General features: G+C 45.5%; 1 protein-coding gene and 1 pseudogene across 2 annotated transcripts in view; one reads left to right on the top strand and one right to left on the bottom strand.

Annotated features, from left to right (window-relative positions):
* NDFIP1 (Nedd4 family interacting protein 1) overlaps positions 1-22,534 on the bottom strand; it is a 125,497-nt gene extending 102,963 nt beyond the window's left edge. Inside the window, exon 1 of one of the 2 annotated variants that reach the window (XM_066342598.1) lies at positions 22,469-22,534. The gene's annotated coding sequence lies outside the window, so the exon portion shown is untranslated. Of the gene's footprint in view, positions 1-11,562; positions 11,594-22,468 lie in introns of those variants that run through there. The other variant, XM_066342599.1, reaches the window with a different exon arrangement.
* On the top strand, positions 3,181-5,168 carry LOC136377220 (eukaryotic initiation factor 4A-I-like; annotated as a pseudogene).
* Positions 22,535-22,581: the final 47 nt, after the last annotated feature.

Genomic DNA, 22,581 nt, shown 5'->3' with positions numbered 1-22,581 from the left:
TCTTCCTCCCCTCCTGGAGTCCTGAGAGTGACATATACCTCTAGAACAAAGGGATCACGAGCCCACTCCCCTTGCTTGAAAAACCTGCATTCTGTAACATTTTATATGCTTTCTAATAATCATCCCTCTTGAAATCCTTTATATGTATAAAAACTTGTACACTAAACTAGCCCAACACTTTTAGCAAAGGTGTTTTCATTTGGCCTCTCTCCTTATCCTAAGTTAACCATTTCGCTTTGACGACAGGGATGGGGGGTAGACACTAGAAGATTTGGGAATGTCTTTGCCAGGTATGTAAAACAATTATCACTACTGTGTTATTTCGTGGTCTTGATGTGTAAGAATGCTTTTTCCTTTTAACAGATCCTATAGATAGATGTTGTAAGCTTGTTAGTAATTGACTATTGTACCATGCTCCCTCCTTACCCACCTCAACCAGTACTTGATTTTGTATAAAAGAAGGTCTAGAATGGTAAGAGGACCTACATGATTTGGGATTGTGCCCCAGGTAGCTAGCCGGCTAATTAACAAATCCTCAAAAATTCATTTGGACTTAGTGTCTCTATGTAACCTATGGATTAAGGTACAGTACTTTACAACAAAGTGTCAAACTTTTCTGCAGTGGCTGCACCATCTCACCTTTCCACCAGCAGTGTACCAGGGCTCTGCCTTTTCTAGCAACAGCTCCTTTCTCTGGTGATACACCTTTGCTTTATCTTGCCAAAATTTATCTGCTCTAGGTACTTTTCACAGCTAATCTACATTACTGGATTCATGTGTCATCCCTCTGGATAACAGTCACAATTTAAGAGGAGCTTCCTGGAGATACACTAATATATTATTCAGGGCACTTTCAAATTCAAACTGTCTGAAGGAAAAAACAGGATTTATTTATGTAGGCAGCTGGAAAGAGAGTGGGGAAGTTTACAGCTCTAAGGAGGGGTTACGGGAACCGAGGCTTCAAGGTGAATCTCTTGCCCTTTCACTCTCACTACCCCCACTTTCCCAAATCTCCTTCTTCTTTCTTGTTTCTTTGTGTCCTCTATCCATGATACCCCCAGCATCTCTCCTCTCCATAGTCTCTGCTTGGCCTCACTCCATGCCAGGTTCTTGTCAAGTGCAAGAAAATGGCTGCCAGCAGCTCAAACTGACAGTCTCTCAGCTTAGTAGTTTAGATCTCGGAACAGGAACCCTCTCTGTCCCAGCATTGGGCTAAATTGTGCCCATCCCTGGATTAGTCATGTGTCCAGGAAAATGAAGCCCAATGTTTGGCCCACACTGGCTCCCGTACCCACATCTGTGGCTAGATCAGAAGAAAGGGATGGACGTACAAGGCAAAGGAGTGGGAGGGACATGCTGGGCAACCGAAAATAACTCCTGCCAGGGACCTTAATTCAAAGGGGAAGCTCCAGCATTAGATTTCCGACATCACGGTAGACACATAGCATACTGTGGGCCAGGAGGGACCTGAAAACGACCCCAAAGCTTATTCTGTCTGAGTCTGGAGTCAGCCCTGCTCTGGACAGTTTCCTGGGGTAACAGAACATACCAAGTCTCTGGAAAAGCAACAGGCATTTTACAGATTATAGGGCAACACTCATCCCCACCGCACACGTGGAGATGAGGGCAGACCCATCGCCTAACTTAGTCATTTCACTCTGGGCACAGTTTACTTTTTCCAAGTGAGTGGAACTGAATCTTTTTCAGAAAATGGAGAAACCACTTCAGTAATTGAAAGTATTTTCTATTTTACTTTCAGTAGGTTCTAAAATCTGAAAAGGACTCTCAAGGGACTTTCAAAATTTCTCTAAAAGGTTAACAAACGGCTATGAGAGCCCACACGTCTAAAAAAGAAAATGAGCTGAAGACTCAGATATTAGAGCTGGAGGAGCCCGTAGGACCACGTGGTCCCCCCACTTGAGGGAGCAGTGTAGGTCCCCAGCTGGCAGGGAGGGCCCTGTCTGGGCATGCAGATAAGACGTGACATGGCTGGCACTAAATCCAGATCTCCCAGCCCACGCCATTTCTTCTTGACCTGGCCTCTTGTCTGCATTCTCCTTTCTGAGCACAAACTTGGATTAAAATATATACATCGTAGGGGCATAAGGAGGAGGAACTGTGCAGATGCAAACACTCTCCAGTTTTGATTCACTCCCTGGGCTCTGCAGGAACCCAGTCTAAGCCTCCGGAGGTTTCTTGCTGAAATCAGCACTGTTTGTGCCGTAGTAATCTAGCTGTGAGTCACAAACTGCACAGGAAGCATTTTAATGAGATTTCTGAGCACGAGAGGAGAGTACGGGTGAGGAACAGAAAAAGGTGCGGACATTGTTGGAACTTTATTTCAGTTAAAATCAACAGACTCGACCTGAGAACTGACAATGTGTGATGTTCTGTGGGTAGTTAGTACAAAGCCTTTTCAGACACAATCGTCTCCTTGCCCATTTACAATCCAGTGACCCCGGAGAGAAGATGCACTCCTGGAACATGCTTTGGAGTCCACTTTTTTTGCACCAATTGGGAAGAGCATTTTATACTAAGTTTAGTTCTTGGATGTATTATAAATTGCAAATATTTCCAATTTTAATCTATCTTTCAACTTGTTTATCACTTCTGAAGTATTTAATTTTCTTATATATTTTTTTTTAATTTTTTATTCATTTTAGAGAGAGAGGAGAGAGAGAGAAGCAAGAGAGGGAGGGGTGGAGAAGCAGATGGGCGCTTCTCCTGTGTGCCCTGCCTGGGACTTAAACCCAGGACTTCCACACGTCAGGCTGACGCTCTACCACTGAGCCAACTGGCCAGGGCCTTGAAGTATTTAATTTTCATGTAATCATATCTATCAATTATTTCTTTTGTGTTGCCTAAGCCTGGGTGTCATGATTCAATATTCTTCTCTAATTTCTTTTTAACCAGAGAAAATCATTTATTAGAAAACCATGAACCTTCCCTTAAAAGCTTGAGTCTGCAATAACTTGAATATGACAGAATTAAGAACAAATTGCCCCCAGAGCTTCTAAGAATCACATCTGTGAGTCAGGATTCCCGGAACTGGTGGGGGTTGGGTCAGGGAGTGAAGATGGCATCATGCAAGGCCGGTGGCTGGTAGGGAGAACTGGCTGTTAGGATTTCTAACGGGCCTCAGTCAGCACACTCATACTTCAAGCCAACAGATCCAGAAACATGAGCCTGAATGGAATGGAGCCTGAAGACATCATCGGGAGTCACTGGGATGAGACTGTTGACAGTCCTGATGACATGGACCTCTTGGAGTCCCTTCTCTGTGGCATCTGCACCTATAGTTTTTTTTTTTGGGGGGGGGGTGTATTTTTCTGAAGTTAGAAACGGGGAGGCAGTCAGACAGACTCCTGCATGCACCCGACCGGGATCCACCTGGCATGCCCACCAGGGGGCGATACTCCACCCATCTGGGGTGTTGCTTCGTTGCGACCAGAGCCATTCTAGCGCCTGAGGCAGAGGCCATAGAGCCATCCTCAGCGCCCGGGCCAACTTTGCTCCAATGGAGCCTCAGCTGCGGGAGGGGAAGAGAGAGACAGAGAGGAAGGAGAGGGGGAGGGGTTGAGAAGCAGATGGGTGCTTCTCCTGTGTGCCCTGGCCGGGAATCGAACCCAGGACTCCTGCACGCCAGGCCAATGCTCTACCACTGAGCCAACCGGCCAGGGCCTGCACCTATAGTTTTGAGAAGTTCTCTGTCATCCAGCTATGAGCCATTCTTCCCTGTATCAAGGATACAGAAGGTAGTCACGGCTTTAGGAGATCGCATGGGTGCCTCCTGCCACACCTGCAGTGGGGATAGCAATGTGCATGCTGGGGTGCAGAAGCTGTACATGGAGCTTTCCCATCATCATGTGCACCCCAGGTCGTGTGTTTGACATCCTTAACCATAGATACCTGTCTCCCAAATACATCAAGATGTTTGTACTGGATGAAGCTGATGAAATGTTAAGCTGTGGATTTGAGGACCTGATCTATGACATATTCCAAAAGCTCAACAGAAACACACAGTGGTTTTGCTGTCAGCTACAATGCCTTCCAATGTGCTTGAGGTGCCCAAGAAGCTCATGAGGGACTCTATTCGAATTCTTGTCAAGAAGGAAGAGTTGACTCTGGAGGGTATCTGCCAATTCTACAGCAATGTGAAACGAGGGGAGTGGAAGCTGGATATGCTGTGTGACTTGTATGAAACCTTCACCATCACCCAGGTGGTCATCGTCATCAGTGCTGGAAGAAAGGTTGACTGGCTCACTGAGAAGATGCATACCCGAGACATCACTGCCTCTGCCATGCGTGGAGATATGGACCAAAAGAAACGAGATGCGATCATAAGGGAGTTTCATTCTCACTCTGAGTGTTGATCAACACTGACCTGCTGGCCAGAGGCATTGACATGGAGCAAGTTTCTTTTTTTTTTTTTTAACAGGGACAGAGAGAGAGTCAGAGAGAGGGACAGAGGGACAGATAGGGACAGACAGACAGGAACAGAGAGAGATGAGAAGCATCAATCATCAGTTTTTTGTTGCGACACCTTAGTTGTTCATTGATTGCTTTCTCATATGTGCCTTGACCAGGGGGCTATAGCAGACTGGTAACCCCTTGCTCCAGCCAGCGACCTTGGGTCCAAGCTGGTGAGCTTTTCTCAAACCAGATGAGCCCGTGCTCAAGCTGGTGACCTCGGGGTCTCGAACTGGGCCCTTCCGCATCCCAGTCCGACACTCTACCCATTGCGCCACCGCCTGGCCAGGCAGAGCAAGTTTCTTTAGTCATCAACTGAATTTTTTACCAATAGGGAATATTATATCTATAGAATCAGTTGGGCCTGACCTGTGGTGGCGCAGTGGATAAGGCGTCAACCTGGAAATGCTGAGGTTGCCGGTTTGAAACCCTGGCCTTGCCTGGTCAAGGCACATATGGGAGTTGATGCTTCCTGCTCCTCCCCCCTTCTCTCTCTCTTCCCCTCTCTCTCTCCTTTCTAAAATGAATAAATAAATTAAAAAAAAAAAAAAAGAATCAGTTGGGATAGATGTTTCAGCCATAAGGGTGTGGCTATTAATATGGTGATAGAAAAAGACAAGAGGACTCTTCGAGACATCAAGACCTCCTACAACACCTCCATTGAAGAGATGTCCCTCAGTGTTGCTGAACTCATATGAAAGGGGCTGGCCTGCCACCTCAGCCAGCCAGGGTTCAATTCTTGGGGGGCTAAGGAGGAGCAGAAAGGGGGAGGGAAGGGAAACAAGGGATGGATATCTTGTCATTTGTTTTTCTCTTTTTCTTTTCCTTTGAATGAATATTACTTTTTGAGGGGGAAAAAACGAACATTTTAGATACCTGTTTCTTGGGAGGGGATCTGGCCCAGGTGCCGTTCTTTCTCCCACAAACACTAACCCACTTTCCTCACTCTAGTCAACCTCCCAACCCCAGAGGCTCTCCTGCTGCATCCGAAGTCCCCCGACAATGATTCAAGGGGGCTATAATGTCACTCAACCACATTTACTTGACCAAATCTAGAGGAAGAACCCTAGTTAGGTGGACCAGGGGATTGTCCCCAACTGGAGGGGAAGTAGAGGAGAAAAAATAGTAGCCATTTTTACATTGTTTTGTATAGTATCTATTGATTCAGAAAACAAACTCAAAATTTTGAATAAAATTACTTGAAAACTGAAAAAAAAAAGTAGAATTACCCCCACATCCATCCTACTTAAAATTTCTCTTTATTAATTTTTAGAGAGGAGAGGGAGTGAGTGAGAGAGAGTGAGAGAGAGAGAGAAGGGGGAGGGAGGAGCAGGAAGCATCAACTCCCATATGTGCCTTGACCTGGGCAAGCCCAGGGTTTTGAACCAGCGACCTCAGCATTCCAGGTCGATGCTTTATCCACTGCACCACCACAGGTCAGGCAATCCTACTTAAATTTTCATCTGAATTTTCTTTGAATACTTCTGTACACGTAAATGATAAACTATTTGGAATGTATGTTGGTGTACAATGTAAGGTAGAGATCTAAGTTTCTGCTGTTTTTTTTTTTTCAAATGGTTATCAGTTATCACAATAACTAACTGACTAGTAATTCTCTTCATTCCAGTAATGTTTTATAGCAGTGCAGAATGGGAAATGTATACCTGGTTGTTGTTTTAAAATATGTGCATAAATTCATGACACTTCCCTTTAAAGGGTGGAATCCAATTTCCCTTCCCTTGAGTGTCAACTAGACTTAGTAACTTCTAGTGAATGTCCAAGATTAAGGGGATTGATTAAATGATGGCCCATCCATAAAATGGAATATTACGTACTTTGAAAAACTATGCTGAAGATGAATACTCATAGATATATAGAAATAGTCATGGTAATTTTTTTTTTAGGTGAGGAGAGACACAGCAAGGCAGACTCCCTCATGCACCCTGAGCAGGATCCACCTAGCAACCCTGCCTGGGGCTGACACTCAAGTACCAAGTTATTTTTAGCACCTGAGGCTGATGTGCTCCAACAAAGCCATCTTTAGTGCCCAGGGCCATGCTAGAACCAATCGAGCCACTGACAGAAGAGAAAGAGAAAGGGGAGAGGGAGGAGGGGAGAAGCAGATGGTCATTTCTCCTGTGTGCCCTGACCTGGAATCAAACCCAGGATGTTCATATGCCAGGCCAACACTCTATCCACTAAGTCACCAGTCAGGACCAGAACATTATCTTTAAAAATGACTGTAGTATGATACCATTAGTATACACACTAATAAAGATACAGTGGGATATACATATCAAATGTTAACAGCACTTGACTTGAGATGATGGGTATTTTTACTGTCTTTATTGTCTATGTATATGTTCTACACATTAGCTAAGTGGATATCAATTACCTTAAAGAGAAAAAATGGTAGAAATTATTTTCTGTTTTTACTTTTTGTGACAGAGACAGAGAGAGAGATAGAGAGAAGGACAGATAGGGACAGACAGACAAGAAAGGAGAGAAATGAGAAGCATCAATTTTTTGTTGCAGCGCCTTAGTTGTTCATTGATTGCTTTCTCATATGTGCCTTGACCGGGGGACTACAGCAGACTGTGTGACCCCTTGCTCAAGCCAGCGACCTTGGGCTCAAGCTGGTGAGCTGTGCTCAAACCAGATGAGCCCGCGCTCAAGCTAGTGACCTTGGGATTTCGAATCTGGGTCCTCTGTGTCCCACTCCAATGCTCTATCCACTGTGCCACCGCCTGGTCAGGCAGTAGGAATTATTTTCAATTCAAAATTTGACTGCCTCCCCACTAGATGGCTGAAATCAAAAGGACTACAATATAAGCGTTGGTGAGAATATGAAACAACTAGGCCCTGGCTGGTTAGCTCCGTCAGTTCAGAGCATCATCCCCAAATAACAAGGTTGTGGTTATAATCCCTGGATAGGGCACACACGGGAAGCAACTAATAAATGAATTACTGAGTGGAACAACAAATTAATGCTTCCCTTCCCTTTCTCTCTCTGTCTCTAAAAAAAGAAGGAAGGAAGGAAAAAGAAAGAAGGAAAAAAGACGAAAAGAAGGAAGGGAGGGAGGGAGGGAGGGAGGGAGGGAGGGAGGGAGGGAGGAAGGGAGGAAGAAAGGAAGGAAGGAAGGAAGGAAGGAAGGAAGGAAGGAAGGAAGGAAGGAAGGAAGGAAGGAAGGAAAGAGAAAGAGAAAAAGAGAAAGAAATAAGGAAGGAAGGAAGGAAAGAAAGGAAGGAAATAAAAAGGAAAGGGAGGGAAGGAAGGGAGAAAGGAAGGAAGGGAGGGAGGGAGGGAGGGAGGGAGGGAGGGGGAACGAGAGAGAGAGAGAGAGAGAGAGAGAGAGAGAGAAAGAAAGAAAAAGGAAGGAAGGAAGGAAGGAAGGAAGGAAGGAAGGAAGGAAGGAAGGAAAGAAAGAAAGAAAGAAAGAAAGAAAGAAAGAAAGAAAGAAAGAAAGAAAGAAAGAAAGAAAGAAAGAAAGAAAAGAAAGAAAGAAAGAAAGAAAGAAAGAAAGAAAGAAAATTAAGCCCTGGCTAGATAGCTCAGTTAGTTGGAGCGTTATTCCAGAGTGCAGAGGTTGCTGGTTCAATTCCCCAGTCAGGGCACAAACAGGAACACCTCGATGTTCCGTCTTTCTCTCCCTGCCTCTCCCCAACTCTAAAAGAAATAAGAAGAATATGGAGCAACTGGCTGGGACCCTCATCCATGGCAGATGGGAGTGTAAATTGTTACAATCACTTTGGAAAATTGGTTGGGCAGCATTACCAAAGCAAAACATACTCTACCCCATGACCGAGGGTAATGGTATATACCCAGCTCTTTTCCTGGGCATATACCAATAGAAATGAGTGTTTATGTACACATACCAAGGTACATGTACAAAAGCAAGAGTCCAACACTGGAAAAACACCAGTGTTCATCATTGACAGAACGGGTAAAACACATTGTGACCACAGAATACCACAGAACAGTGAAAATAACAAATGACTACAATGTGCTAGAACATGGGTGGATTTCATAGATTTAACATTACGCAGAGGCTTCAGGTTCTATACCAGCATTGTCTGAAAGAAATATAGTAAGAGCTGTACATATAATTTAAAATTTCCTAGTAGCCATCTAATCAGCTAGAAATAAACTGGTGAAATGAATTTTGATATGTTTTCATTGACTGCAATATACCCCAAATATATAGATATTTAATCATTATTTAAGTGACATGTTTCCTTTTATTTTTGTACTGAGTTGTCAAGTGTGTATTTTACCCCAATTGCACCATGCAATTGCCCCAAGGAGGCTGGAAGCTACTGTACTGAGCAGCACAGGACTGTATCCTGATCTGAGCGGTGGCTTCATGGCTGCATACTCATGTAAAAATTCATCAAACTGCATGTTTAAGATATAAAAGTTATATCTCGCCTGGCCTGTGGTGGAGCAATGGATAAACCATAGACATGGAATGCTGAGGCTGACTGTTTGAAACCCCCAGCTTGCCTGGTGAAGGCACATAGGACGAGCAATCAATGAACAATTAAAGTGAAGCAACTGGCCTGACCAGGCGGTGGCACAGTGGATAGAGCGTTGGACTGGGATGCCGAGGACCCAGTTTCGAGACCCCGAGGTTGCCAATTTGAGCGCGGGCTCATCTGGTTTGAGCAAAGCTCATCAGCTTAGACCCAAGATCGCTGGCTCAAGCAAGGGGTTGCTCAGTCTGCTGAAGGCCCGTGGTCAAGGCACATATGAGAAAGCAATCAACGAACAACTAAGGTGTCGCAACGAAAAACTGATGATTGATGCTTCTCATCTCTCTTCGTTCCTGTCTGTCTGTCCCTAACTATCCCTCTCTCTCTCTGTGTGTCCCTGTAAAGAAAATAAATAAATAAACTTACTTAGAAAAAAAAAGTTTAAAGTGAGCAACTATGACTTGATATTCTCACTCCACCCCCACCTCATCTGTAAAATCAATAAAAAATATTTTTTTAAAAAGTTATACCTCATTAAAAGACAGTAAAAATTTTTTTTAAATAAACCTTTTTAAAAAGAGAGTTAGGAGACATATCAAGCAAAGAAAAGCAGTCTGTGGCTTCTCAGTTCAGCTGACCAGCCAGCCCTCTCTGGAGCAGAGGACACTATTCAAAGTCCCAAGGTCACCCCTCAAGTTAGCTCATTTGCCTGCACTCCAGAGTCTTGCCCCTGGGTGTGGCGGAGCAGGGTTCAACCAGATCCACTAAAAGAAGGAAGAACAGAAACTTGGAGAAAATACACAAGTGCTAATAGGAGTGAGAAGTGATTCTAAAAGTTTCAACACAGTGCCTTCTAACTGCGTTTGTACCCAGTGCAGAGAATGCTCTGAGACTCATGCAGAAGAGAGGTAGGTAAGAGCCCAACTCACTGCCAAGAAGGTCCTCACAGCCACATTGACCCTTGTTTCACTCAAGCTTGAGAATCCAACTCCATAAATTTACTTTGAGCACCATAATATAGGCCAGCGTTCCCAAGAGGGGGCAGGGTACATAAACTGATGTTTCAGTATTATCCCAATATATCTTTCTTGGAAAAATGTGTATCTAAGACCTTTGTTAGTTTTTGAGTTTGAGTGGTTTTTATTGTTGACTTGTAACAAAGTGTTTTACATGCATTGATTCCTCTCTTCCTACAATGCCCTGAGATCCTGGTCTTAATTCCCCGCCAGGTACCGACTCACGCCCTGCCTCCTCCGCCCCATCACCAATGCCGACCAGACTGATAAATGAAACCTGCCACAGTAGCTAGAGACAAGAAATAAACAAACACAGAAAGGAGAGAGGGAAAGGTCAACCAAGAGGACAAACAGGCTGTAATTCTCTCAATCTAGTCCAGGCTAAATTAGGTACAAAATCATAGTGCCTCAACACCAAATATGAAGTGATTCATATGAATTTCATCACTGAACTTCACAAGGGGATTGGGTCTTTGCACATTTTAGGGGCACCCTCCTTGCCTCTCCCACAGTGGAGCAGCAGCAGCCAAGACCAGAAGAGATAAAGAGAGTGGGAGGCCGGAAAGACAGTAGGTCCTGTGCAAGCAGCGCTCTGAGAGCAGAAGGGGTCTGGGGTGGGGAGAAGCAGGAACAGTGACTGCGCTCCCACCACACTCTCCAGGGGTGGCTTCTTAGCACAACAGTGTAATAAGTAGCATGGTGTTAATAAGGCGAGTACATGCGCCATGAAAAGCTGTGTGGGGAAGACATGGAAAACAAACTTAGGAACCCCCTAAAAGGCAGCCACCTACAGGCACTTTTTAAACAGACTTCCTCCCCTAACAGTGGCTCCAGCCCTGCCCCAGGTTCCTTCCCATATCAGAATAAGACTAAAGTCCTTCACCAGAAAACATGCTGAATGCAGGTTCCTGGGCACCATCTCCAGAGATGTGGCCTCAGTGGGACTGGGGTTGGGGCCAGGAACCTGCATTTTGACCCACATACCCACTAGGCCAGTGATGCCAGTGGCTGGAGCCCATACTCTGAGCCCCTCAAACAGGCTAATCTCAGCGGCAGACTCCCCTGGGCTTTCCCCAGTCTGTGGGACAGTCATCAGTCTTCTTCGTTCTCCTTTCTTTCCCCAGATTTGTCCCCAAAGTCTTGAGATTATGAACAGAAAAGTTGGGGGAGGGTGACTTATTCACACCATGACAACAGAACGCATCCCTTCCCAGAGGAATTTGTTCAGAGATGCTTTTATTTTTTTAGGTGCTTGCCTTTATGTGTTTGTTTGCTACATTAGTAGCATGTGGGAGAAGTTTGGCAGATGGCATTCATGGGAGAGATGGAGAGCATTTTAGAGCCCTTGGCAAACTGAACATCACTGAGCGATGAAGATAAAATGAGAATCAGAATTGGAAGCTAAAGTTACAGAGAGAATAGGATTTGATTTACATACTTTCCAAGAACACTCCCATTTGTAACCGTAATAATAATGACTCATAGTCTCATGAACCAGGCCCTGTGCTGAGTGCTTTCCTCCTTAAATTATTAAAAATATATTTACATATTACAAGTACATAAATAAACAAGTAATAAAAATAAAATCAGAGGCCATATTTACAGATGGTTGCAGGTCAGTCAAGCAGGGCAGCCTTGTGGTTTAGCACTTGAGCTCTAGACAGCCTCAAGTTCAAGTTCTGGCTCTGTCATTCATCAACGATGTGGCCTGGGCCTCAGTTTCTTCATTTGTCAAGTAAGGAAGCATGTCTCTCACAGGGCTGCTCTGTGGATGCCATAAGATGATACGTGCAAAACAGCACAGTCCTGCATGTAGTGAGACAGCTAATTAGTGGGGTGTTGTACGTGTGTGTGTGATAGAGACAGACAGAGAGGGACAGATAGGGACAGACAAGAAGGGAGAGAGATGAGAAGCATCAGTTCTTTGTTGCGGCACCTTAGTTGTTCACTGATTACTTTCTCATATGTGCCTTGATAGGGGGGGCACTATAGCAGAGCGAATGACCCCTTGCTCAAGCCAGTGACCTTGGGCTCAAGCCAGCAACCTTTGGGCTCAAGCCAGAGATCATGGGGTCATGTCTATGATCCCACGCTCAAGCCAGCAACCTCGGGACCTCGAACCTGGGCCCTCTGTGTCCCAGTCTGACGCTCTAATCACTAAGTCACTGCCTGGTCAGGTGCTAATGAGTGTTTTTAATGGTTGCTATTATCAAGGTTACTGCCAGAGTAGAGTGTGAGTTCCCTGTCCTGAAATAGGGTGAGTTGGATCAGCAGCCACTTCTGACTTTACACATCTACTCAAAGACCTAGAAGGATGGGGGGGGGGCGGGGGCAGGTAGCTCCTGGCCAGCGTAGTTGCTGAGGTGGTACCCAGAGCTGGGAGCAACCTGCCTCCAGCATTCATCATGCTGGGTGCCTCTCCCTGCACAGAGAGTATGTCCTAAAAACTGCAAAGATTTATAAAACAGGTATGAGCTCGCTTTAAGAATTAAATAAGGTCACAGACAAACAGTGCCTGGCTCATGGCCAGAATTCAATCATTACTAGGCATTATTATTATCTATAATTTTATAATATATTTGCTGGAGTGTCTCTAAAAATATGGCCTCATTAATAATAATTAGCATTAATTGAGCACCACTCCAAGGGCCATCTCTTGGGTCTGAATGCCCAATACTTTCACCTCTTCCTGATGACAGCAGTCTATTTCCTTTGGGGAACTTCACTCCTCTATCCCATGACCCTGGCAGGGCTGCCAATCACAGACTCCTAATCCAGCCCCTGACAGTCCCATTACAGCCTCATTAGCCAGAGGCCACCAGGACCAAGCCTGCAGTCTGACAGAAGGAAGGATATTCCAGAGGACCTGGGGAAGGAGGGCAGCTCTTCTGTAAATTTTGGGTTCCGGGTCCAGGGTTCTGAGTGTAAAGCAGGAACCACGTCTGGTCCAATTGCTCTTTTGGACTCAGGATTGAGAAAGGCAGAGATATAACTAGGAACTGAGCGCTGCCATGAGGCGAAGACAGCTGAGCAGTGAGTGATCCCCAGTGACAGATGAGAACAGCAGAGTAGGCCTTTGCTTTTGTCATGGGCCAGAAGGCAGTGGTCACCCAACGAGGGGTCCTCATGATATAGCTGCTGCATGACTTTGGGAGAAAGTCATTTACATAGTTGCTCATATGTTTCTGTTGGCTTTGCAGCTGACTTTATCTTCTCTCCTCCATGACGGCATTTCTCCTTTGTAGTGCAAGCTTTCATTTTCAGCCTCAGACTGGGTTTGGCTCTTTTAGCCGCAGTTGTGACTTTGTACAGACACCCTTCCTCAACAAACTTGACTGTTATTTGCTAGAAAATTGTCATAATGAGAATTCCAACCTCTGCAGACTGCAACATAGAGGAACCATCCCCACCCCCACCCCGAAGTTGTACAAAGCCCAACCTGCAATTATAGGCAACAACCTGCCACACATGCCCAAGCCCGTGCAATTAGGGAGCTCTCAGGGAGGAGACAAAGGTCAGAGCAAGGTCACTGAAGGCAGAGCCCAAGGGGAGGCAGAACGAAAGTGAGGAGATGCCTGTCACTGCTTGGCTTCTTCCCTGATTTTTTTTTGTATTTTTCTGAAGCCAGAAATGGGGAGAGACAGTCATACAGACTCCTGCATGCACCCGACCGGGATCCACCCGGCACACCCACCAGGGGCGACGCTCTGCCCACCAGGGGGCGATGCTCTGCCCCTCTGGGGTGTCGCTCTGTTGCGACCAGAGCCACTCTAGCGCCTGGGGCAGAGGCCAAGGAGCCATCCCCAGCGCCCGGGCCATCTTTGCTCCAGTGGAGCCTCGGCTGTGGGAGGGGAAGAGAGAGACAGAGAGGAAGGAGAGGGGGAGGGGTGGAGAAGCAGATGGGCACTTCTCCTGTGTGCCCTGGCCGGGAATCAAACCCGGGACTTCTGCACGCCAGGCCGACGCTCTACCACTGAGCCAACTGGCCAGGGCCCTCTCTTTCTTTTTTTTAAGGTGAGAGGAGGGGAGATTGTGAGGCAGACTCCCACATGCGCCCTGACCAGGATCCACCCAGCAACCCCATCAGAGGTCAATGCTTGAGTACCGAGCTATTTTTAGTACCTGAGGCCAATGTGCTCCAACAAAGCTATCTTCAGCACCCAGGGCCACGTTCAAACCAATCGAGTCACTGGCTGAGGGAGGGGAAGAAGTAAGGGGGAGAAAGAGGGAGGAGAAGCAGATGGTTGCTTCTCCTGTGTGCCTTGATTAGATATCAAAACCAGGACCATACATATGCCAGGCCAATGCTCTATCCACTAAACCACCAGCTAGGGCAGTTAGCTATTCTTTCAATCCTGGGAGCTAGCCAATCTTTTTCCAGTAATCTTTGTTAAACCAAGCCACTCAATTTCTTTTGCTTGTCACACCAGAACTCTAAATGACATACCTTTCTGTAGACCCTATATTGGCTGCTGGGGACAGAGAGGAACAAGATATAGGCCCACCAGAATGTACTCACTAACTACTGACTGGTGGTGGCACAGTGGATAGAGCATCAACCTGGGACACTGAGGTCCCAGGTTCTAATCCCAAAGGTCGCCAGCTTGAGTGTGGGGTCATTGACATGAACCTCTGGTCACTGGCTTGAGCCCAAAGGTTGCTGGTTTGAGCAAGGGGTCACTGGTTTGGCTAGAGTCCCCTGGTCAAGGCACATATGAGAAGCAATCAATGAACAACTAAAGTATTGCAACTATGAGTTGATGCTTCTCATCTCTCATCTTTTACTGTCTCTCTTGTGTGCAAGTTAAAAAAGGGGGGGAGAGTGATGATTCTCAAGACAAAAAGGATTCTTCCCTTTGCAAAGTAATTTGCTCCTTGGTCCTCCCTTCCTCCCTCAATCCATCATTCTGTAAACTCCATGATGGCTCACCCTATCCCCAATGCCTGGCCCACAATAAGCCCTCAACAGATTCACTGAATGAACAAATGAATGGTACAATCATCTCCATTCTTACAGATAAAAAACTGAGCCTTAAAGAGGTCTATGTCTTCTCTCCACTATAGCAAACTGTGTTTCTTTCGTGAGCCTTAGAAAGGAGCTCTCTTTTTCTTGGATAGGAGAAAGTCAAGGTATCAAGGAAAGATTCTAATGTCAAAATATCACATTCCAGCCCTGGCTGGCTAGCTCAGTGGTAGAGCACCAGCCTAGTGTGTAAAGTCCTGGGTTTGATTCCCGGCCAGGGCACATAGGAGAGGCTCTCATTTGCTCTCCACCTTTCCCCTCCTCTCTTTTCTCTCTGTCTCTCTCTTCCCCTCCCACAGCCAAGGCTTCATTGGAGCAAAGTTGGCCTGGGCGCTGAGGATGGCTCCATGGCCTCCACCTCAGGTACTAAAATGGCTTCTGTTGCAATGGAGCAACACCCCAGATGGGCAGAGCATCTCCCTGTGGTGGGCATGCCGGGTGGATCCCAGTCAGGTGCATGTGGGAGTCTGTCTCTCTGCCACCCCACTTCTCACTTCAGAAAAATACAAAAAAAAAAATCACATTTGTAAAGCCAGAAGCCATGGCCACTATCACAGCAGCCTCCTGGCCCATGCAGGTTCGCATTGGATTCGGACAGTCGGTAAAGAAACAATGGAGCCAAGAACTGATAGGCCATTTTCTTTAATTCTAGCTTGCACCCGGTGGGCAAGTAAAAACACACACTGGGCTCCAAAACCCACTCACATTCAGTGCTCACAAAGCCACTGATTTATCCGAGTTTCCTAGGATCAAAGGTTTCTAGCTCACCAGCCTTATTCTCCTCAGTTCCCCATCTCCTTCCTTATCCCAGATACAAACTGCACAAGCTCTCTGCTCTGCTCCCTCTGCTCTCTCATGCTAATCATCCCAGGAACCAAGAGAGCAAGCTCCCGCTCTGTCCCCATTTTATAGTGTAGAAATCCAAACTCTTAATCCAATATAGAAAATAGGGAAGTCTCTAATACAAAGTCACTTCTCTGAGGCATGATTGGATTGTACCACCCCACATCAAAAAGGGTGGGAAAGGCTTAATCCCAAAACCAAGCCCCAGGCTACAATGATCCTGCCTGCCCCCCAACACACATTATTATCACCTGGGCAACGGCCTCCTCGTGTTATCTTTAACAAAGTGAGCATAATACATTTTATCTGCCCAACAACATTCCAATCTGGCACGTCCTCAAAAGTTAAATGCAAAATTACCATATGACCCAGTAATTCCACTCCTAGATAAAAATACATCAATGAACTGGAAAAAGGTACTCAAACAAGTAGGTGTATATGCATGTTCACAGCAGCACTATTTGCAATAGCCAAAAGGTGGAAACTGACTAAATGTCCCCCAGCGAATGAATGGACAAATAAATCATGGTATATGCAAGCAATGGAATGTTATTCAGCCATAAAAAAGAAAAAAGTATTGATACATGTTACACTGTGAATAACCCTCAAAAATACTATGCTAAGTGAAAAAAGCCCAATGCACAGGAGTCATATTGTATGATTCCATTTACATAAAATACCCAGAATAGGTAAGTCGAGAAACAGAACACAGATTTGGTGGTTATCGGGTTGGTGGGAGGGGAAGTGGAGAAAGTGCTTCCTGGGTAGGGGTTTCCTTATGGAGTGGTGAAAGTTTTGGAACTAAATAGAAGTGGTGTTATATATATAACGTTGTGTGTGTGCCAAATGTCACTGAATTTTTCGCTAAAGATCATTAGTTTTGTCATGTGAATTTCACCTCCATTTGAAAAAACACATTCCAGGAGCTATGCCAGCACTCAGAAACACCAAATGCGACCTGGAACACTGAGGTCGCCGGTTCAAAACCTTGGGCTTGCCTGGTCAAGGCACATATGGGAGTTGATGCTTCCTGCTCCTCCCCCTTCTCTCTCTCTCTCTCTCTCTCTCTCTCTCACTCCTCTCTCTCTAAAAAATCAATAAATAAAATATTAAAAAAAAAAAAAAAGAAACACCAAATGGTTTCCATGACACCTCTCCCTGCCCCAGGCACTCAGTAGGTATGTAATGAATGCAATGCTTTTAATTGGTTTTTAGGCTGTGCTGGAGAAGCTCTCTTGTGGAGGGAATGTGATCAAGTGGCTAGAAGTATAGACAGCCTGAGTTCAAACACCAGATCAGCCACTGTCGTGACTTTGGGTAAATTTCTAAACCTCTGTATGCTAGTTTTCTCATCAGAAAAACTGGAATAACTGTGCCCATCTCATAGGGTTGTTCTAAGAACTGAGATTACAATGTACTCAAAACACTTAATAGTCCCTAGAACACAATAAATGCTTAGTAAGTATTCACTGCTATGATAACAGTGATTATCTGCTATAGTGGATTCCACTGCTCTCAGCTCCTGTGTTTTGAAAAGTTTTCGTCATTTTATTTCTCTGAAATACATTTTGTGCTGCAGAGATGTTTTTGTCAAGAAAGACGCTATTACACTGAAAGTGGACTGACTCCCTTATGAGGAGACCTCCAGCGATGAAATTCCAAGACACTCTGGAGGACCCTCCTCGGCTTCTACTTCCCTCAGCAGCAGAGCTCCTAGGAAGTGAGCTCAATGCATAATAATAATTTAGAGTAGCTCCTCTTCCATTGGCTGCTTATGCAATTTAGGGCATTTCTTGTGAGCTCTGTTTCCCAGTCATTTGCTATGTGGGATGACATGGTGTTGGTCAAATAAGTTTGTAAATATGATGTATATGTTTGCTTGCTTATAGTTTGTACTGGGTGTGGGAGACAGGCTGTAAGCTGGCAAGGTCCTTATAGCCTAAGGCTTCGTTTTAAAACTAAGCCTTTTCCACCCTTTTAATACTAAGTAAGATCTTTTCAACATCCTTCTAATACTAAGATCTTCTCAAAACTAAGCTTTTCCCTGATAGATATGTAAATTCCAAACTGCCCTCTTGATGTTCCGCTTATCTGTCAGACCTCACCCTTACTGGACTATCGCCCCTGAGACAAAGGAATTCCAAAAAGATGACAACCCACCCCAAGGAGGGGCTCCAGACATACCAGGACTTTTGATTCAACACCCACATGCTCGAAGCCCCCCAAGGAGGAGCATTCCAGACATACCAGGACTTTTGCCTCAGTATCCCCTCAGGCTCTCCCAAACACTATATAACTCACCCCTAGTCTGTAACCAGCGCTCTTCTCCCCCTGGAGAAGTGCCCAGCAGGGTTCCTTTCTTCCTTTCAATAAAGCCTGTTACTCTGGTCTTTCGGACTCCCATGGATTCCAACATTCCCCACACTCTTGACTGTTGCATGATGTAGAGTGGTGCACTCTTATGAGGAATCCCATTTATGCCTGAGATAAGTGGCTTTGCATCAGAGACTTCCTTATTTGTATATTGGCTTAAAGGCTTTAATTTCTACACTATAAAATAAGGCAGACCAGGGGCTCTCTCTCAGGTCCTGCCATCAGCATTGCAGAGCAGAGGCAGCCAAGATGGTGGAGTGCTGAAGGAGAAGTCAGTTTGTGCAGAAAGAAGGAGATGGGGAACAGAGGTGAATAAGGCTGGTGGGGCCTTTGATTCTAGGAATATTCAGATGAGTCAGTGGCTTTGGGAGCCCTGAATGGAAAGGGAAGTGTTTTCCCGCTGTGTGTATTTCTCGCCCGCCAGGTGCAAGCTAGGATGAAAGGTAATGGCCCACCAGTTCTTAGGCTCCGTTGTTTCATTACTGTCTGTCCGAATCTAATGCGAACCTGCACGGGCCAGGCAGCTGTGATGGTGGCTGTGACTACTGGCTTTACACATGGCTCTCCCTTCCAGCCCCAGGATATTCTGTGTGCTTTGCGATGTGGAGTAAATTTGAGATATGGGAAACATTCCACACAGCTGGTCAGCCGGCCTCAGAGGTCCACCCTGGGGCAGAAGGGTCACCAAGCTCAGAAAACATCCTGTCCACCTCCCCAAACATATCAAACCCATGCCCCTTGTCCCGGCCCAGGTAACACCTTTGATTTTGAATATTGTATTTTAAAATAATTAAACTTGTTTAATATAGGTAATGCATTCAAAAAGGATAAAAAAATCAAAGGATGTAGTGGAGAGAAGATATAGGCTGGCCCAATTTTGAATCTGTTGATAGCATGTGCATATAAGTAAGGTGACCAATTGTCCTCCTTTAGGGAGGACAGTCCTTCTTTTGTAAGTCCTATCCTCCTGTAAAGCCAGTAATCAGGGCCAGGGCCACTATCACAGCAGCCCGGCCCTTGCAGGTTCGCATTGGATTCGGACAGTCGGTAAAGAAACCATGGAGCCAAAAACTGATGGGCCATAGCCTTTAATCCTACCTTGCACCCGGCGGGCAAGTAAAAACATACACTGGGCTCCAAAACCCAGTCACACTCAGTGCTCACAAAGCCACTGACTTATCCGAGTTTCCTAGAATCAAAGGTTTCTAGCTCACCAGACTTATTCTCCTCAGTTCCCCATTCCTTCCTTCTCCCAGATACAAACTCTACACAAACTGGCATCTCACTCAGCACTCCGCCATCTTGGCTGCTTTTCCTGGCCTACTCCACGTGGCCTCCTTTAGCTGCTGGCTCTACTCTCTCCGCTCTCTCATGCTAACCTCAGGAACCAAGAACGCAAACTCTCGTTCCGTCCCCATTTTATAGTGTAGAAATCCAAACCCTTAATCCAATATACATAACAGGGAAGTCTCTAATACAAAGTCACTTCTCTGAGGCATGATAGGATTGTACCACCTCACACCAAAAAGGGTGGGACAGGCTTAATCCCAAAACCAAGGCTACAAGGATTCTGCTTGCCCCTAGCCCACCCCAACACACATTAATATCACCTGGGCGACTGCCTCCTTGTGTTATCTTTAACAATGTGAGCATAATACATTTTATCCGCCCAACACCTCCCTTGAAAAGTGTCCTCCTTTTTGATATTGGAAGACTAATCTGTAAATGTCCGTATTCGATCAATGCAGAGTCGATTCATTGTGTGTGATTTGACGTATTTGCATCTAAATGAGTACTTTTTTCTTACAATTATTATTAAAAATTAATAGGCATGTAAGCATAATTACAATATAAAATATTACAAATGTTTTTATTACACATTTATCATATTATAGTGTATTATTGTTGCAATGAATAAAATGTTTCTTTTATTTACGATATTGTTTTCTTCAATTTATTTTTGTCCTTGTTGGGCAGATAAAATGTATTATGCTCACTTTGTTAAAGAGGCCATTGCCCAGGTGATATTAATGTGTGTTGAGAATTGTTGTAGCCTGGGGCTTGGTTTTGGGATTAAGCCTTTCCTACCCTTTTTGCTGTAGGGCGGTACAATCCAATCATGCCTCAGAGAAGTGACTTTGTATTAGAGACTACCCTGTTTTGTATATTGGATTAAGAGTTTGGATTGCTACACTATAAAATGGGGACGAAGTGGGAGCTTGGGCGCTTGGTTCCTGAGATTTTCAGCAGAGGAGAGAGTAGAGCCAGCAGCGGGAGGAGGCCACGTGGAGGAGGTCAGGAGAAGCAGCCAAGATGGTGGAGTGCTGAGTGAGATGCCAGTTTGTGTAGAGTTTGTATTTGGGATAAGGAAGGAGATGGGGAACAGAGGTGAATAAGTCTGGTGAGCTAGAAACCTTTGATTCTAGGAAACTCGGATAAGTCAGTAGCTTTGTGAGCACTGAATGTGACTGGGTTTTGGAGCCCAGTGTGTATTTTTACTTGCCCGCCGGGTGCAAGCTAGATTAAAGAAAATGGCCCACCAGTTTTTGGCTCCGCTGTTTCTTTGCCGACTGTCCGAATCCAATGCGAACCTGCAAGGGCCGGGCTGCTGTGATGGTGGCTCTGGCCATGGCTACTGGCTTTACAGTCCTCCTTTTTTTTTTTTTTTTAATTTCTCTGAAGCTGGAAACGTGGAGAGACAGTCAGACTGACTCCCGCATGCGCCCGACCGGGATCCACCTGGCACGCCCACCAGGGGGCGATGCTCTGCCCCTCCGGAGCATCGCTCTGTCGCGACCAGAGCCACTCTAGAGCCTGGGGCAGAGGCCAAGGAGCCATCCCCAGCGCCCGGCCATCCTTGCTCCAATGGAGCCTCGGCTGCGGGAGGGGGAGAGAGAGACAGAGAGGAAGGAGAGGGGGAGGGGTGGAGAAGCAGATGGGCGCTTCTCCTGTGTGCCCTGGCCGGGAATCGAACCCGGGACTTCTGCACGCCAGGCCGACGCTCTATCACTGAGCCAACCGGCCAGGGCCTTGTCCTCCTTTTCATTGTAAAAAAGTTGGTCACCTAGTATAAGCCTCTTTAAGGCTCAGTTTCCTTATCCATGCCATGAAAAGGAAGAATCCTGCTCCCTGCCTTCAGCCATTCAGTTCTCCTCCCCAGAGAGATCATCACAACTGTTTCCTGACTGTCCTTCCAGGAGAGTTCATGCATATCTAAACATGTTTATTCCTGCTTCCATGACTCCATGCATACTTTAGCACAAATAGTATTATATGTGGAGTTCTGCATCTCGCTTTTTTTAAACCTACCTATCATGGTAGTCTTCATATTAATTCACAGAACTTCACCTCCTTTTTAACAGATGCACTGTATCCCATTTTATAGGCACACAAAACTTTATCAGCCTGACCAGGCGGTGGCGCAGTGGATAGAGCATCGGACTGGGACACGGAGGACCCAGGTTCGAGACTCCGAGGTGGCCAGCTTGAGCACGGGCTCATCTGGCTTGAGCAAAAAAAAAAAAAAAAAAAAAGAAGCTCACCAGCTTGGACCCAAGGTCGCTGGCTTGAGCAAGGGGTCCTAGGTCTGCTAAAGACCTGCGGTCAAGGTACATATGAGAAAGCAATCAATAAACAACTAAGGTGTCGCAACAAAAAACTGATAACTGATGCTTCTCATCTCTCTCCGTTCCTGTCTGTCCCTATCTATCCCTTTCTCTGTCTCTGTAAAAAAAAAAAAAAAAAAAAAAAAAAAAAAAAAACTTTATCAAACCAGTTCACAACTGATGAACATTTAGGCTTCCAACATTTTCCTTGTACAAGCAAGGCTACAATGAATGCCCTTCTAGAAGGAAATGAGAATCAGATTTTCTTCTGTTAGGGGTGGGCTTCCCCGCTTTCCACTTACACTTTCCCCACAGAGGTGCCTGTATATACAGGCTATGTCCTATATTTTTTCCTGCATTCTGTATTGACTGTCAGGACACCCTGAAGAGCTTATATTCAGCTTTTTTCAAGAAATTACAAAAATGCATAAGAACAATGCATAAGTAATTGGTACTTAAATCACTTAAATGGCAACACTCGCTGAAAAGCGTATCTCTAAAATGAAAGACCTGGACAATTCCTAACGGCTTCCTGCAGGTAAGGGAAGTACTAAAGGGAAAACTGGGAACTAAAGGTACTTATTTTCATATTCAAGAAAGGAAAACACTGTTCTTTGGCCAAGTCATGAACAGTAACCACCCTTAGGTAATAAGAAATGACTTACGATTTTTCCTTCTGAAAATCAGCCAATCAGCAATACTCTCAGCCCAGTAACTATGCTTCTGAAAGTGAGCAAGCCCACAGCAGACCCTAGTTTCCGACAGTCAGCCAATCAGC

This window comes from Saccopteryx leptura, chromosome 6, assembly GCF_036850995.1.
Source record: "Saccopteryx leptura isolate mSacLep1 chromosome 6, mSacLep1_pri_phased_curated, whole genome shotgun sequence".
Taxonomy (NCBI): Eukaryota; Metazoa; Chordata; class Mammalia; order Chiroptera; family Emballonuridae; genus Saccopteryx; species Saccopteryx leptura.
Note: the sequence above shows the minus strand (reverse complement) of the source record. Positions and strands in the feature narration are given on the sequence as shown.